We start from the raw sequence: 14,858 nt of genomic DNA, 5'->3' as shown, positions 1-14,858 counted from the left end.
CCTTCAGGAGTCTCAGTGTCCTTGTTAAATTGAGGTGCCCAGAACTGGACACAGGACTCAAGGGGTGGCCTAACCAGTGCAAAGACCCAACCTGTTCTTCCCCATGGGATGGTTTCCCAGACTCAAGGCTGCAGGAGAAGGCTGAGGAACCATCCTGAGGCTGGCCCTGAGTGGTTAGCTGGGGAAAAGGAGAGCTCAGTCCAGCAGAGCAAAATAATTGTGGGATCCTTTTGCTGCCTGCTGTGCTCTGCATTTGATGACTAATTAGCAGCAGCTAATAAGAGGACCTTATCTTTACATCAGAGCAGGGTTAAACACCCTCCTCTGCCGTGCTGCTGGAGGCTGCCCAGATGAGAGGGCTGGAAGTGTCCCTTTCCTGCTGTGTTTGTCTGGGTTTCTCTGTGTCGTGTCGAAGACACTCTCTGCTTTAAAAATGCACTGTGGCTTCTTTGATTTCCTCAAGAGATTTATAATTCTCTCAGAATTGAACACACTCAGCTTCTGCCCAAGTCATCACCAGCCGTGGGCCTCCGCAGGCACTGCAGCCTGGGCCCTGCTCGCAGGGAAAGCAGAGGATGAGCTCCGCCAGCCCAGCTTGCTCTGCAGCTCCAGGGGGAGCTGGCACCGGGCTGGGGACCCTTCCTCTGCTCTCACTCTTTAATGGGACTTTGTTAGGCAGAGCTGGAGCAAAACCAATGGAGACTGATCCCCCCAGGGACCAGTGCTGGGCCCCATCCTCTTTAATATCTTCACAGTACCACCAAGGTGGGAAGAGACCTCAAAGGTCATCGAGTCCAACCTGGCACCACAGACCTCAGGACCAGCAAAGCAGCTGCAACCTCTGCAGTGGCTCTTGCTGCTTCTGCCATTAAAACAATGCAAATTGCTCACCCTTTGGGCTAGTATTTATAGATTTCCCAAGACAATGATGGCTGGTAGTGAGAGGAGGATCCTTCAGCCCAGATGGGCTCAGCTTGATGCTGATGGGCTCACTGATGATCTGGATGAGGGCATTGAGTCAGGCATCAGCAAATCTGCAGATGACACCAAGTTGGGAGCAGATATTGGTCAGTTAGAGGGTAGAAAGGTTCTGCAGAGGGACCTTGACAGGCTGGACAGATGGGCAGAGGCCAACAGGATGGTGTTCAACAAGTCCAAGAGCTGGGTGCTGCACTTTGGCCACAACAACCTCAGGCAGAGCTACAGGCTGGGGACAGAGTGGCTGAGAGCTGCCAAACAGAGAGGGAGCTGGGGGTGCTGATTGACAGCTGCCTAAACATGAGCCAGCAGTGTGCCCAGGTGGCCAAGGAGGCCAATGGCATCCTGGCCTGGATCAGGAAGAGTGTGGCCAGCAGGAGCAGGGAAGTCATTCTGCCCTGTGCTCAGCACTGCTGAGGCCACACCTTGAGTCCTGTGTCCAGTTCTGGGCTCCTCAGCTTAGGAAAGATGTTGAGATGCTGGAAGGTGTCCAGAGAAGGACAAGAAAGCTGGGGAGGGGTCTGGAGCACAGCCCTGGGAGGAGAGGCTGAGGAAGCTGGGGTTGCTTAGCCTGGAGAAGAGAAGGCTCAAGGGAGACCTTCTTGCTCTCTCCAACTCCCTGAAGGGAGGTTGCAGCCAGGTGGGGGTTGGTCTCTTCTCTCAAGCAAGAAGCACCAGAACAAGAGGACACAGTCTCAAGCTGTGCCAGGGGAGGTTTAGGCTGGAGGTGAGGAAGAAGTTCTTCCCAGAGAGATTGGCCCTTGGGATGTGCTGCCCAGGGAGGTGGTGGAGTCCCCATCATTGGAGATGTTTAGGAGGAGACTTGATGAGGCACTTGGTGCCATGGTTGAGTTGATCAGATGGTGTTGGGTGATAGGTTGGACTTGATGATCTCAAAGGTCTTTTCCAACCTGGTTAATTCTATTCTATTGATGCATAGAGAAGAGGACTGGAGGAAGACAGGACAGCATCTTGCTGGGCACCACCTTGCAATCCTGAGCATTTAAGGCTTCCTAAAACCTGAGCTCAGGTTCAGGTCACCATTCCACAGAGCCTCTCACCACCAGCTAGTCTGAGAGCCAGGAGCCAATGGCCTCTGATGGAAACACCAGAGCTGGATGCTAAACCAGAGCCAATATCTACAGCAAGAACACCTCCTAAACCTCCTTCAAGGCCCAGACTCCGAACCATCACCCAAGCCCAGGGGGGATATTGGACCTCTGGGCTCACAGCAGTGAGAGGGCAGAAAGTGAAGAGCTGGGAGAAAAGGAAAAAGGGGCTCCCACGTACTTCCAACCCTGGTGGGAAGAGCTGAGCCTCCTGAAGCTATTCCTGGGGCCACACATCCACATCAGCACCACAGCCCAGGTCAATCTGATCTCTCAGTGCTTGTCTGAACCCCTCCCAGTTTTATTTGTTATTTATTTGTTGGTTTTGCAATCCAAGGTTTAATCCTCCAGTGCTGGCAGTGGCACCCAGCCAGCTGCCAGCACCTCAGCTTTGGGAGTAATCTGTGTGATCTCTGGAGCTCAGTGGGGAGACTGAGCAGCCAGAGAAGAGTGTCCAGAAAAGGACAAGAAAGCTGGGGAGGGGTCTGGAGCACAGCCCTGGGAGGAGAGGCTGAGGGAGCTGGGGTTGCTTAGCCTGCAGAAGAGGAGGCTCAGGGGAGACCTTCTTGCTCTCTCCAACTCCCTGAAGGGAGGTTGGAGCCAGGTGGGGGTTGGTCTCTTCTCCCAGGCACCCAGCAGCAGAACAAGAGGACACAGTATCAAGCTGTGCCAGGGGAGGTTTAGGCTGGATGTTAGGAAGAAATTCTTCATAGAGAGAGTGATTGCCCATTGGAATGTGCTGCCCAGGGAGGTGGTGGAGTTGCCATCATTGGAGGTGTTTAGGAGGAGACAGGATGGATGCTTGGTGCCATGGTTCAGTTATTAGATGGTGTTGGAATGATAGGTTGGACTTTATGATCTTGAAGGTCTCTTCCAATCTGGTTTATTCCATTACCTTCCCTCCTGTGGGTGTTGGGTTTGTGTTGCACATCTCTTCCCTGAAGGTCAGCTGAGAATTACCCACCCCTCCTCCTGCTCCTGAACACAGGCCATGGTTCCAAGTCAGGAAGTGCTAACAGGAATGAATAATCCTTCTTGCTGTTATCACAGCACTTTGATAACTCCTTTAAAGCAGCACAGGAAGCAGCCCATGCTGCAGTACTGGGCAGTGCCAGCTGCTAGAGATGCTGACTGCTCCATGGGCCGAATTCTCTTCTCATCTGCTTTGCTGTTCCCCTGCAAGAGCTCCTAGTGCTGTTGGCTGGGTTTCCAAGGGACTGAACCAGAGCAGAAGGTGGCCCAGGATCCATGGCTTCATTTATAGAATGGTTTGAGGTGGAAGGCTCTTTAAAGCCCATCCAGTTCCAACCCCTGCCATGGGCAGGGACACCTCCCACCAGCCCAGCTTGCTCAAAGCCTCATCCAACCTGGCCTTGAACAGCTCCAGGGAGGGAGCATCCACGACCTCCCTGAGCAACCTGTGCCAGAGTCTCCCCACCCTCACTGTCAAGAATTTCTGTGCAGCTGCATTGGTGTTCAGCGGTTTTGACATCTTTCCAGCCCTAATTAAATCCTGAAGTGCTGTTCCTTTCATTATTTGATTTGTGTTTAGAATTGCAAACGTTTGTTTTCCTACCAGCAGAGCCTCTGTGCCCAGGCCTGGCTCTCTGCAGGCTCCCTCAGGCTGGAGCCAAGACAAGCACCTCGGTGGCGTGCGAGGCCCTGGGCTCCTGGCTCTGGGACCCAGCAGGGATGGCAAATGAAGCTCTGTTCAGAGGCCTGCTTGTGCTGGAGCAATTAGCAGATAATCACAGCCAGGCTCTTCTCCTCACTGCTGCCCTTAGTGAAGGAAGGAAGGGTTGAAGCTGTTTCCAAGCAGCTGCCTGCTGGAGAGTCCTGCAGCATCTCAATGCCATCTGACAGGGGCTGTGATCATCTAACAGCCCCTCCTCCCACCCATTTTAACAGGGGGTGAGATGCTGTTGACATCCCCCACCCCAAGAGCTAAGCACTCAATGTGCCTTCACCTTCATGCACAACAGCAGCCCCTAGACACACTGGGCCTTTAGAAATAGGTTGCCCAGGGATGTGGTTGAGGCTCTGTCATTCAAGGTCACACTTGAGGTGGCCCTGATGTAGTTGGAGATGTCCCTGCTGACTGCAGAGGGTTGGACAAGATGACCTCTGAGGTTCCCTTCCAACCCAATGCATTCTGTGAATCTTCATTTTAAACAGAAGCTTAAATATTTTCAGCTTGAGGAGGGCAGATTGAGGCTGGAGAATGATTAGGATGAAATTCTTTCCAGTGAGGCTGGGGAGACACAGGAACAGGCTGCCCAGGGAGGCTGTGGATGCCCACTCCCTGGAGGTGTTCAAGGCCAGGCTGGATGAGGCTTTGAGCAACCTGGGTTGGTGGGAGATACCTCTGCCCATGCCAAGGGATTTGAACTGGATGATCTTTAGAATTAGAATTAACCAGGTTGGAAGAGACCTTGGAGATCATCAAGTCCAACCTATCTCCTAACACCATCTCAGCAATTAAACCATGGCACCAAGCACCCCATCCAGTCTCTTCCTAAACACCTCCAGGGATGGTGACTCCACCACCTCCCTGAGCAGCATATTCCAATGGCCAATCTCTCTTTCTATGAAGAACTTCTTCCTAACATCCAGCCTAAACCTGCCCTGGTGCAGCTTGAGACTGTGTCCTCTTGTTCCGGTGCTGGGCGCCTGGGAGAAGAGCCCAAGCCCCACCTGGCTACAACCTCCCTTCAGGTAGTTGTAGAGAGCCAGAAGGTCTCCCCTGAGCCTCCTCTTCTCCAGGCTAAGGTCTTTTCCAATCCAAAATGTTCCACAGTTTAGGAGCAGGCAGAACTCAGAGGATGCAGCACCAGGCAGTGCTGAGTGCTCAGCCTGCCTGTGGATCTCCATCTCCCTGGCCCCAGGGTGCAGCCCTGCAGCACTGGGCTTAACCCACCCACCATGGGCAGAGTCACCCCCAGGCATGCCTAGGAGATCAGCTTCTCAGCAGGGACTCCTGAAGCACAGGCAATCCTGGGAGTTCAGGGAGCACATTTCCAGTTCCTTTGCCTGCATGTTTGAGAGCTTTAGATGATTTATCTGCTCAGGAAAGGATTATTTTTGAGCCTCCCTCCTGCCTAAAAAAGTAAGCCTTATCAAATGGGAATCAGAATCTATTCTTTGGATCAGCAGTCTGGATCAAAGCTGAGGTGGAAAGGAGGTCACACAAATGCAGACACTCCCATGAATATTTGCCTTGCTTTTTCCTTAAGCTTTACATCTGAAGGGGCTGATCCCAACCATGCAGTGCTACAGGCTGGGGACAGAGTGGCTCAGAGCAGCCAGGCAGAGAGGGACCTGGGGGTACTGGTTGATAGTAGGCTGAACATGAGCCAGCAGTGTACCCAGGTGGCCAAGAAAGCCAAGGGCATCCTGGCCTGCAGCAGGAAGAGTGTGGCCAGCAGGAGCAGGGAAGTCATTGTGCCCTGTGCTCAGCACTGCTGAGGCCACACTTAGGCCCCTCAGTTTAGGAAAGATGTTGAGATGCTGGAAGGCGTCCAGAGAAGGGCAACAAAGCTGGGGAGGGGTCTGGAGCACAGCCCTGGGAGGAGAGGCTGAGGGAGCTGGGGTTGCTTAGCCTGCAGAAGAGGAGGCTCAGGGGAGACCTTCTTGCTCTCTCCAACTCCCTGAAGGGAGGTTGGAGCCAGGTGGGGGTTGGTCTCTTCTGTGCTCCAGACCAACTAAATATCTTTCTTAAACTGAGGGGACCAGAACTGGACACAGGACTCAAGGGGTGGCCTCAGCAGTGCTGAGCACAGGACACAATGACTTCCCTGCTCCTGCTGGCCACACTCTTCCTGCTGCAGGCCAGGATGCCATTGGCCTTCTTGGCCACCTGGGCACACTGCAGGCTCATGTTCAGCCTACTATCAACCAGTACCCCCAGGTCCCTTTCTGCCTGGCTGCTCTCAGCCACTCTGTCCCCAGCCTGTGGCACTGCCTGGGGTTGCTGTGGCCAAAGTGCAGCACCCAGCCCTTGGACTCATTAAATGAAGGCAGCATCTCGAGCGCTGGACCTCGGCAGCAGAAAGAATGCAGAAGAAGTTTTTCAACATTTCTACTATTGAGAGGGGAAAAAAAGGAAGGACTTTGTACCCTCCCATTCCCACCACCAGCAGAAGGGCTGCTTCCCTCTCCCCTGGCTGCTCTGAGCAGCAGGGCAATGGCTGTGAACTCAGAGTGCCCCAGCTAAGAAGTGGCATAAAGCTGCAAGGTTTCATCAACACCGAAGTCGTTGTTTGGATTGAACTCTCTCTGAATGCCATTGCAGGGATTTATTGCTTGCCATTTAAGCATTTCCTATGTTCCTGTTGGAGCTGGCCTCTATTATGCCCTGCTCCATCACTCCAGATTGTGCTGCTTTCTGTGCCTCTTATCCCCTGCACGGAGAGTTCCTCTGCCCGCCCTTAGGAGCTGCCTTCCCCGAGCCTGCAGCCGCAGCCACGGACGTGAGCTCAGCTCGTTTGGGAGCCAGGAGTTGGTGTCACTCATTCCTGGGTGAGCACCATGAATTTTCCTTCTCAAAGGCTTCCTGGTCAGAGACATGCACACAGCAATTTAAAGAGGAAGGGAAAAAAAGAAATCCTCCATCTCTCTTTTTCCATCTCCCAGCCTCACAATTACCACCCAGCTCGACCCTCAGTTTTCCTAGGAGCAAACCCGGGGAGCTGTGCCGGGCTCTCGATGAACCTCAGCCCTGCCTGCAATAGGAGGGAAACTGTGTTCAGCACCACCAAGCTCTGCATATTTGGGGATGTTGCACTTTTCCCCAGCAGACATTTAAAGCCCATAAAAGCAAGATAAGAGTCGTTATCTTTGCGCTCTGCGGAGCGAGCGGCACCACGTTCCCGGTGCCTGCACCAGCTCCAGTTTATCACTCTGACAAGCTGAGTGAATAAAACCCTCTCTGTGCTTCCTGCTGAGGAGGCATCTCCCTGCCCAGGCTTTGGTCTCCAGCAGAGGACAACCTCCAGCATCCAGCACAGGCCACTCCTGTAGGACATGAGGTCTATTGCCAGAAGCGACAGGCAACCAGCAGCAGAACAAGAGGACACAGTCTCGAGCTGTGCCAGGGGAGGTTTAGGCTGGAAGGGAGGAGAAAATTCTTTCCAGAAAGAACTGTGCTGCCCAGGGAGGTGGTGGAGTCCCCATCCCTGGAGGTGTTCAAAAAGGTCTTCTTGCTCTCTCCAACTCCCTGAAGGGAGGTTGTAGCCAGATGGGGGTTGGTCTCTTCTGCCAGGCAAGCAGCACCAGAACAAGAGGACACAGCCTCAAGCTGTGCCAGGGGAGGTTTAGGCTGGATGTTAGGAAGTTCTTCCCAGCAAGAGGAATTGGCCCTGGGAATGTGCTGCCAGGGAGGTGGTGGAGTCCCCATCCCTGGAGGTGTTCAGAAAGGGATTGGATGTGGCACTGGGAGCCATGGCTTAGTTGTCAGGAGGTGTTGGGTGACAGGTTGGACTTGATGACCTCTGAGGTCTTTTCCAACCTTATCGATTCTCTGGGACCTTGGTAACAAACCAGAGCACCAAAACAAAGGAAAAATCAGCTGTGTGCTGGCTTCCAGAAACTGAGGGTCTCACCAACAAGTGCCCTGGCAGAGCGTCTGAATGCCTCAAACCCCTTTTCCTGAGCTGAGCTTCCTGCCTGTTCCACAGCAACATCTCCCTGGTGTGCATCAGCTAAGCGCCGAAGGATCTCCTGCTCAGAGAGATGTTTGTATAAATATCCCTTTGGAGCTTCCTGAGAAGCTTAGATGAGAGATGGTTTTTTTTTTTTTCCCCATTCATGAAGAGCTCATTTGACACTGGGCTACCCAGAAAGGCTGAATTGACTCTGCTGCTATCAGCTGCTGCTTGTGCTGTGAGCAAGTCTCAGCGCATGCATTAACAAAAGCCCTCTGCTCGGATCAAAAGGCTGCGCTGGGGATTAAGATCTGAATGCCAGGTTAGCCCTTAATGACAGGGAGAGGCACACAGAAAACCTTCCCTGCTGCAGCAAGGCAGAAATGAAACAGAGAATCATCAGTCAGGGTTGGAAGGGACCACAAGGATCATCTAGTTCCAACCTCCCTGCCATGGGCAGGGACACCTCACGCTAGATCAGGCTGGCCAGAGCCTCATCCAGCCTGGGCTTAAACACCTCCAGGGATGGGGCCTCAACCACCTCCCTGGACAACCCAGTCCAGGGCTTCACCACTCTCATGGGGAAGAACTTCCTCCTCACCTCCAGCCTGAATCTCCCCACCTCCAGCTTCATTCCATTGAAGATCTTACTTCATTCCAATGAAGCTCTTACTGGATTCAATAATTAAAAACCAAATCAGATTAAGCTTGGATTCAAGGTTTGTCTGCAGGTAAAGCTATTTTTAACCCACTCCAAGAGGAAGAACAAGAATTACATCTATTTCTGCCTCTCTCAGCATCCTCCTGGGGAGAGGGTCTTGATAAATTGATCTAGGGGCAGAATCTGCCTCTGCACCAGACATCTTTCACATCTTTCTAGCACAAACCAGAGGCACAACCCAGCAGTGAGAGAGAAATAAGTCTCACCTCAGCCACACACATCAAGCCTGTGGCAGGTCGCTGCTGGGCTTCATCCTGGAGGCAAACAGAGACCAGGGTGGTTCAGACCCACAGCAGCTTGAATCATAGTCAATAAAGTTGGAAAAGACCTCAGAGAGCATCAAGCCCAACCTGTCACCCAACAACTCATGACCACTAAACCATCACCACATCAAATCCCCTCTTGACCACCCCCAGTGATGGAGACTCCACCACCTCCCTGGGCAGCACATTCCAACAGCCAATTACTCTGTCTGGGAAGAACTTTCTCCTCACCTCCAGCCTAAACCTCCCCTGGCACAGCTCAAGACTGTGTCCTCTTGTTCTGGTGCTGCTTGCCTGGGAGAAGAGACCAACCCCCACCTGCCTACAACCTCCTTTCAGGTAGTTGTAGAGAGCAAGAAGGTCTCCTCTGAGCCTCCTCTTCTCCAGGCTAAGCAACCCCAGCTCCCTCAGCCTCTCCTCACAGGGCTGTGCTCCAGACCCCTCCCCAGCCTCTTTGCCCTTCTCTGGACACCTTCAAGAGTCTCAGTGTCCTTCTTAAATTGAGGGGCCCAGAACTGGACACACCTCTTGCCCAGCTCTCACCTGGCCAAGCCTTACCATGGTACTGGAGGCCAGACTTTATTCCCAGTAAGGGCCTCTAATGCTGCTTTTCTCCACTAGCAGATCACTATCAGAGCCCCAGGGCTGCCCTGGATCTCTGCCCTGGTTTGAGCAGGGAGTGGCTGTGCACAGAGGCCAAGTGGGACCAGTTCCAAAAAGGACAGGGCTCCATCTCCTCCAGAGTGATTCTTCAGTTCTTTTTATCTTCTATCTGATAATTAAGCAGCAGGGGGAGGAAAGGAAAGCTTACAAGTAGTAAGGCTGTTCTTTTTTTATTGTCAACATTTTATATCTGTCTCATCAAAAGCTCCATCAGGGAGCAGAGAGCCACCTCTCCTGCAATGCCATCAGCAGAGAAACAGAAGTTCACCCTGCAACCAATCATGCCCAAGAGGGCTGCAGGAAGCCTCCCCAGCTTTGGAAGGAAAGGCAACACCCCCGCCAAGAAAAGGGCTTCTGACCACTTCAGAGCTGCTTTTAGGGAAAGGGGATGATGGGAAACAGCAGCCTCAGCTCTGCTCTTGGGGCACACCAGGAGCCCTTCCCCCAGGTTGTGCTCCTGCCACCTCCCAGCTGTGCACAGGGTGAGAGTTCAGCTGCCCCTGCCCAGACCCACACACCTCAAAGCTGCCCCAAACTGCATGAGGAGAAGCTGTCAGAAGACAGGAGCTCCCCGTGGGCCAAGAGAAGCAAAGCCATCACCAACCTTGTCATATTTATTGGCTAGAATCCCAAAGACACCCAAAGCTCTCCAAGCTCTGTAGCAGGAGTCTGCACATTTCTGCAGAGATTTCATTTCAGGACCCACCTTGCAGGTGCAGGTCCCTGGCCACTAGCCACTGGTGGGACAGGCAAGCACGGGGCCATGCACATGGCAGTGATGGCAAGAGCCAAAGCTCTCTGTACATCCAGCAGAGAAGCAACATGCCCAATGAACTCCTCATCCTGCCTGGGCCATGGCTGCCCAGCACCCACTGCCCAGGTCCAGAGGGATCCTCTTGCACTAAGCTGGGAAAGCTTCTGCCCTGGTGCAGGAGCCCCCAGGAAAGCAGCCTCAGAACTCCCAGGAGGCAACTGGCAGCCTCAGCCTCTTATCACCTCTCCACCCAGCCCTGACCATGCTGATTGATGCTGATCCATCCCACATGGTGAATAGATAACAGCAGGCAGGTGAGCTTCACACAAGCCAACAACCAAAATACAAGCCAAACCAAGGAAAAAGGGGAAAGAAACCCAACAAGGCTTGAGGGCCAGCTCTGGCCAGCTCTGAGGTACACCTCTGCAAAGCACAAACATGTGGGAGCAGCTGCATTCTACTCCAGTTCACCCCAAACCAAGCAACCAAAGTGCCTTGGGCAAAGGACAGCCTATGGCTTCTGATGCAGCTGTGTACCCTGAACAAGGACAAACTCCCTCCCAGACTTCTCCTCCCTGCCTCCATATCTGGCACCAATAAAAAGCAGCCATGATAGGAGAGGATTCACTGCCCAGCCCATGGCCAGGCAGGTTGGAGAGTGCTTTATGGCTGATGCCTTGATTTAAAGTGTGCTCCTAAAATTGAAAGAACAACACTTTAAATTTGCAGGAGGAGTGGAGTTCCACAGACCTGATTTACAGGGTGTGAGCCACAGCAACCTGCAATTGCAATTCATTGTGCTGTTGACTCTAAGCAGCAAACCCTTCAGCATCCTTCCAGCTCTGGTAACCATTCCCAACTTGGTAATTAACATTAATCATTTCTTTCAGGGTTGGTTTGGGGTTTGTTTTTTGTTTTGCTTTGCTTTAATTGGTCTCTCAACTTCCAGAAGATAATGATTGCTTTGATGGTGCCTGGTTAGCCCAACATGTTTGAGATCAAAGGAGTGCAGTTGCCTGGTGCTTTGCTCAGTTCAGAGCTTTTTAGCCTTGCTTGACTCATAATTGCAAGAATTCCCAACTGGCTGGAGGCAGATCTTTGCAAAAAGCCCTGGATGCAGAGCAGTGGCAGAAAGAACAACATGTGATGACCTGCCTGGACTGTAGGACACCACAGCACTAGCAGTGAGAGCACAGCAAAGCAGCAAGGGGTTCACCAACTTCTATCCTTAAGCCAGTTGTCCTAATGGTGCTCACACTGGCATCACTCTGCTCTCACTGCCTTGTCTTAGGTGACTCTCCCAACGCCTACACAGCATGAGCAAGAGGCTCACCAGGGCTGTGGTCCTGATGGTCCAGCAGCACTAGACAAAAAGTGCCTCAAGTTCAGGATGGACTCTAGCACCATCCTCTCCAAGGCATGAATAAGGCAAACTACCAGCAGCACTGTCTCAGGAGCAGACCCAGCACAGCCAGCACGCTAATTCACTTCCCTGCTGGCTGATCTGGAGGTGTTGCCTCCTGGCAGCCAAGACAGCCCTCTGCCTGCTCCTCCACAGCCCTGTGCCCTCCATGCTCCAGTCCTCGCCACCTGCCCCGTGCCACGTGCCCAGGCTCGTCCCTCAGCAGGCCTGCTCACAGCAGCCTCATTACTGGAATGTTTGGATCTTGATAACGTGGAACATGGCCAATTAAGCACAAGCCCTGGTGAGCTGTTGCAGTCAGTGGCATTGCCAACAAGTGCTGTTACTTCACTCTCCATGTGAAATGAGACTGGAGGAACCGGCCATGGTGTGCACCAGGGAGAGACAGAGGACAGAGGAGAGTAAATCAAAGCCCTGATTCAGTAGCACTCCTGTCCTTCAGTGGTCTTTCTCCTCCACTACCACGTGTGAGCTTCCCTCCATTCATGAGGTCAGCTGAGCAGACAAGGTTGCAGCTGCTGGCTCGCTGGCAGAGCTGCTGGCCACCATCCATAGCTCCTTCCTCTTCCCTTTTGGAAAAGGGGAGCAGAATGCAGCTGCCTGTGAGGCTTTCTTTCAGGCTGGAAGCCCTCCAAACATAGAGGGGGAGAAAACTGAACATGCTGTAAATCAGAGATGGCCTTGAACCAGCCCCTTGGCTTCTGAGTACCAACAGGCACAGAAGGATGGGAGACTGAGACAGGGATATGGGCTGTCCATCACACACCAATGTCTTGATGGACAGATGAGTCTGAGAACCTCACCAGGATCCAAACACTTCCCTGATTTAATAGTCTGGTTTTCTTCATAAGGAAGCCTGTGGAATTTTCATCCATATCCAATATTTGGAAGATTTTTCTGCGTCAAAATGATTTATTTTTTTCCCTCCCCAGAAGTGCACTGCTGGAAGTATTTTAGATGAGCCCTAAGGACCGCTGTTTCTGCCCCTGAGGTAGGCACTGCAGCTGGAAAGAAAGAAAAGGTAAAAGGAAAAGAAGAAAGAAAAGGAAAGGGAAAAGGGGAAGGGGAAGGGGAAGGGGAAGGGGAAGGGGAAGGGGAAGGGGAAGGGGAAGGGGAAAGAGGAAGGGAGAGAAGGAACAGGGGAAGGGGAAGGGGAAGGGGAAGGGGAAGGGGAAGGGGAAGGGGAAGGGGAAGAGAAGGGGAAGGGGAAGGAGAAGGAGAAGTAAAAGGGAAAGGAGAAGGGGAAGGAGAAGGAGAAGGAGAAGGAGAAAAAAATTAACAGATGAAGAAAAAAGAAGACAAAAAAAAAGAAAAAGAAAACTGAAAAGAAAAAGAAAAATTAAAATAAAATGAAAAAGAAAAAAGGAAGAGGAAAAAGAAAAGGAAGAAGAAAGAAAGGAAAAGAAAAACAAAAAGAAAAACAAAAAGAAAAACAAAAAGAAAAAGAAAAAGAAAAAGAAAAAGAAAAAGAAAAAGAAAAAGAAAAAGAAAAAGAAAAAGAAAAAAGAAAAAAAGAAAATAAGAAGAAAAAGAAAAAAGAAGGCAAAGGGAGAAGGATTATTTTCTCACCAGCCTCTGCAGCCAGCTTGCTTTTGACTTTCAGCCTCTATTTAAAAACACAAAATTGGGAGCATTGACAAAGAGTTCCCAAATTAGCTTTTTAATAGAGATGGGAAGTTAAAAGGGGGCCGAGTCATGGGGGAGAAGCTTTTCAGGATCACAGCCAGGCCAGAGCCGGCAGCGAGCGAGGCCAGAGCACGCCCCAGCGAGAGGCAGGGAGCTCTGTGAAGTGAGGACAGTGTAAATCACAGAGCAGCTCTGCTCTGACACCAGCAAAAGCCAAATGCCATTTCTGGGTCTGCTTTCTTCTAAGCATCGGTGAGATGGAAAGAGCAAGTGGAGATCTAGGAGGTATTTTTAAGGGGGGGAAGCAGTTCTGAAGACATCTAACGGAGAGGGCTTGGGGATGCTTTGATCTGCTCCAGCTCACACCGAGTGGAAAGTTTCTCAGGGAAGTTTTCAGGATTCATTCTGCACACAGCCAACCACTCAGCACACAACTGGTAGCGTCCACATGGTAAGGATTACAAGAGGTTGTGTTTGCATAACCTCAGTAACCGGTTGGCAGGCGCTGGACTGCAGTTTACAAACAACACAAGGGGAAGCTGGTTTGGGGGAAGATTGCCCAGGACCTGCCACGGAGAATTTAGTGTTATTTTTTAATAATTGCATCGAATGAGCAGGGATGAGACAACATTGTGCCCCTGACCTGGCTCAGCCAGCGGGGCTGGCATCGGCTCCCAGCGTCCGTTTGCTGAACCAGGCAACCTGAATGGCGAAGCGTTGGAGGATTTGGAGGGGGGAGGGTTCTAATTTATTTACCTTTCTTTTGCAAACCAGGCCCGGTTCGGGAGTTCTCACAGAAGGCAGGGCCGTGACACAGGCAGACAAAGCCCCCTGGACATGGCCCCGGGAAGCGACGCCTTTGCCAAGTCCCCATGTCCCTTGCTGTACCACAGCAGAGCCACATCGACCTCTGTTCTTTCCCTCCGCCCCAAGTGACCGCTCTGCAGGAGCATCCTCCAGGTTCCCTGTCTTCAGCTTTCGGCCTCCCCCGTCCCCATCCCCACACGGGGGGTCCCGCCCCCAGCCTCACGCACCCCTCCGGCCCCGGCCGCCGCCGCTCACCGGGAGCTCCGGGTGACACCTGCCGGCGGCTCGGAGGGACGGACGGACAGAGGGACGGGCAGAAGGACAGAGGACGGGCAGAGGGACAGAGGACGGGCGGAGAGACGGACGGAGGCTGCCGAGCGCAGGGGCCAGCCCCGGCCCCTCCGGTGCGGCCCCCGTGAGCTGTCCTCGCCCGTGGTGCTGATCGCTCGCCGCCCTCCCTTCGCCGCCGCTCCGCGCCCGCGCACTCCGCGCAGCCCCGCGCAGCCCCGCGCAGCCCCCGCGCTCCCGGCAGCCGCATGGCAGCGGAGCCGCTGGGCTGGCGGCCGCGGCCGGCAGCACCGGGCGGGCAGGGCGAGGCGGCGGCCCGGGAGCGCCCTGAGGAGGTGAGGAGCGAAGCGGGGGGTCTGCTGAGTGGGATGGGAAGGGACGGGGGACACCGGAGCCGGGAGGGGGACACCATCACAGGAGGGGGGACCGACCCCGGGAGAGGGACACCGGTAGCAGGAGGGATTATCGGCATCGGGAAAGAGAACCGGCACGGATAGGGGGACGCCAGCACCGGAGGGGTGGACACCGGGACCGTGAGTGGGGACCGACCCCGGGAATCGTTTCGGTTGGAAAAGCTCTCTTAA

At 53.2% G+C, this 14,858-nt stretch overlaps 1 protein-coding gene across 2 annotated transcripts in view; it reads left to right on the top strand.

Moving 5' to 3' along the window:
• The first annotated feature begins 14,453 nt into the window (after window positions 1-14,453).
• KCND3 (potassium voltage-gated channel subfamily D member 3) overlaps window positions 14,454-14,858 on the top strand; it is a 152,132-nt gene continuing 151,727 nt past the window's right edge. For both annotated transcript variants that reach the window (XM_054176417.1, XM_054176413.1), the window contains exon 1: window positions 14,454-14,609. The gene's annotated coding sequence lies outside the window, so the exon portion shown is untranslated. The remainder of the gene's footprint in view (window positions 14,610-14,858) is intronic.

Source organism: Dryobates pubescens, chromosome 35 (genome assembly GCF_014839835.1).
Source record: "Dryobates pubescens isolate bDryPub1 chromosome 35, bDryPub1.pri, whole genome shotgun sequence".
NCBI lineage: Eukaryota > Metazoa > Chordata > Aves > Piciformes > Picidae > Dryobates > Dryobates pubescens.
Note: the sequence above shows the minus strand (reverse complement) of the source record. Positions and strands in the feature narration are given on the sequence as shown.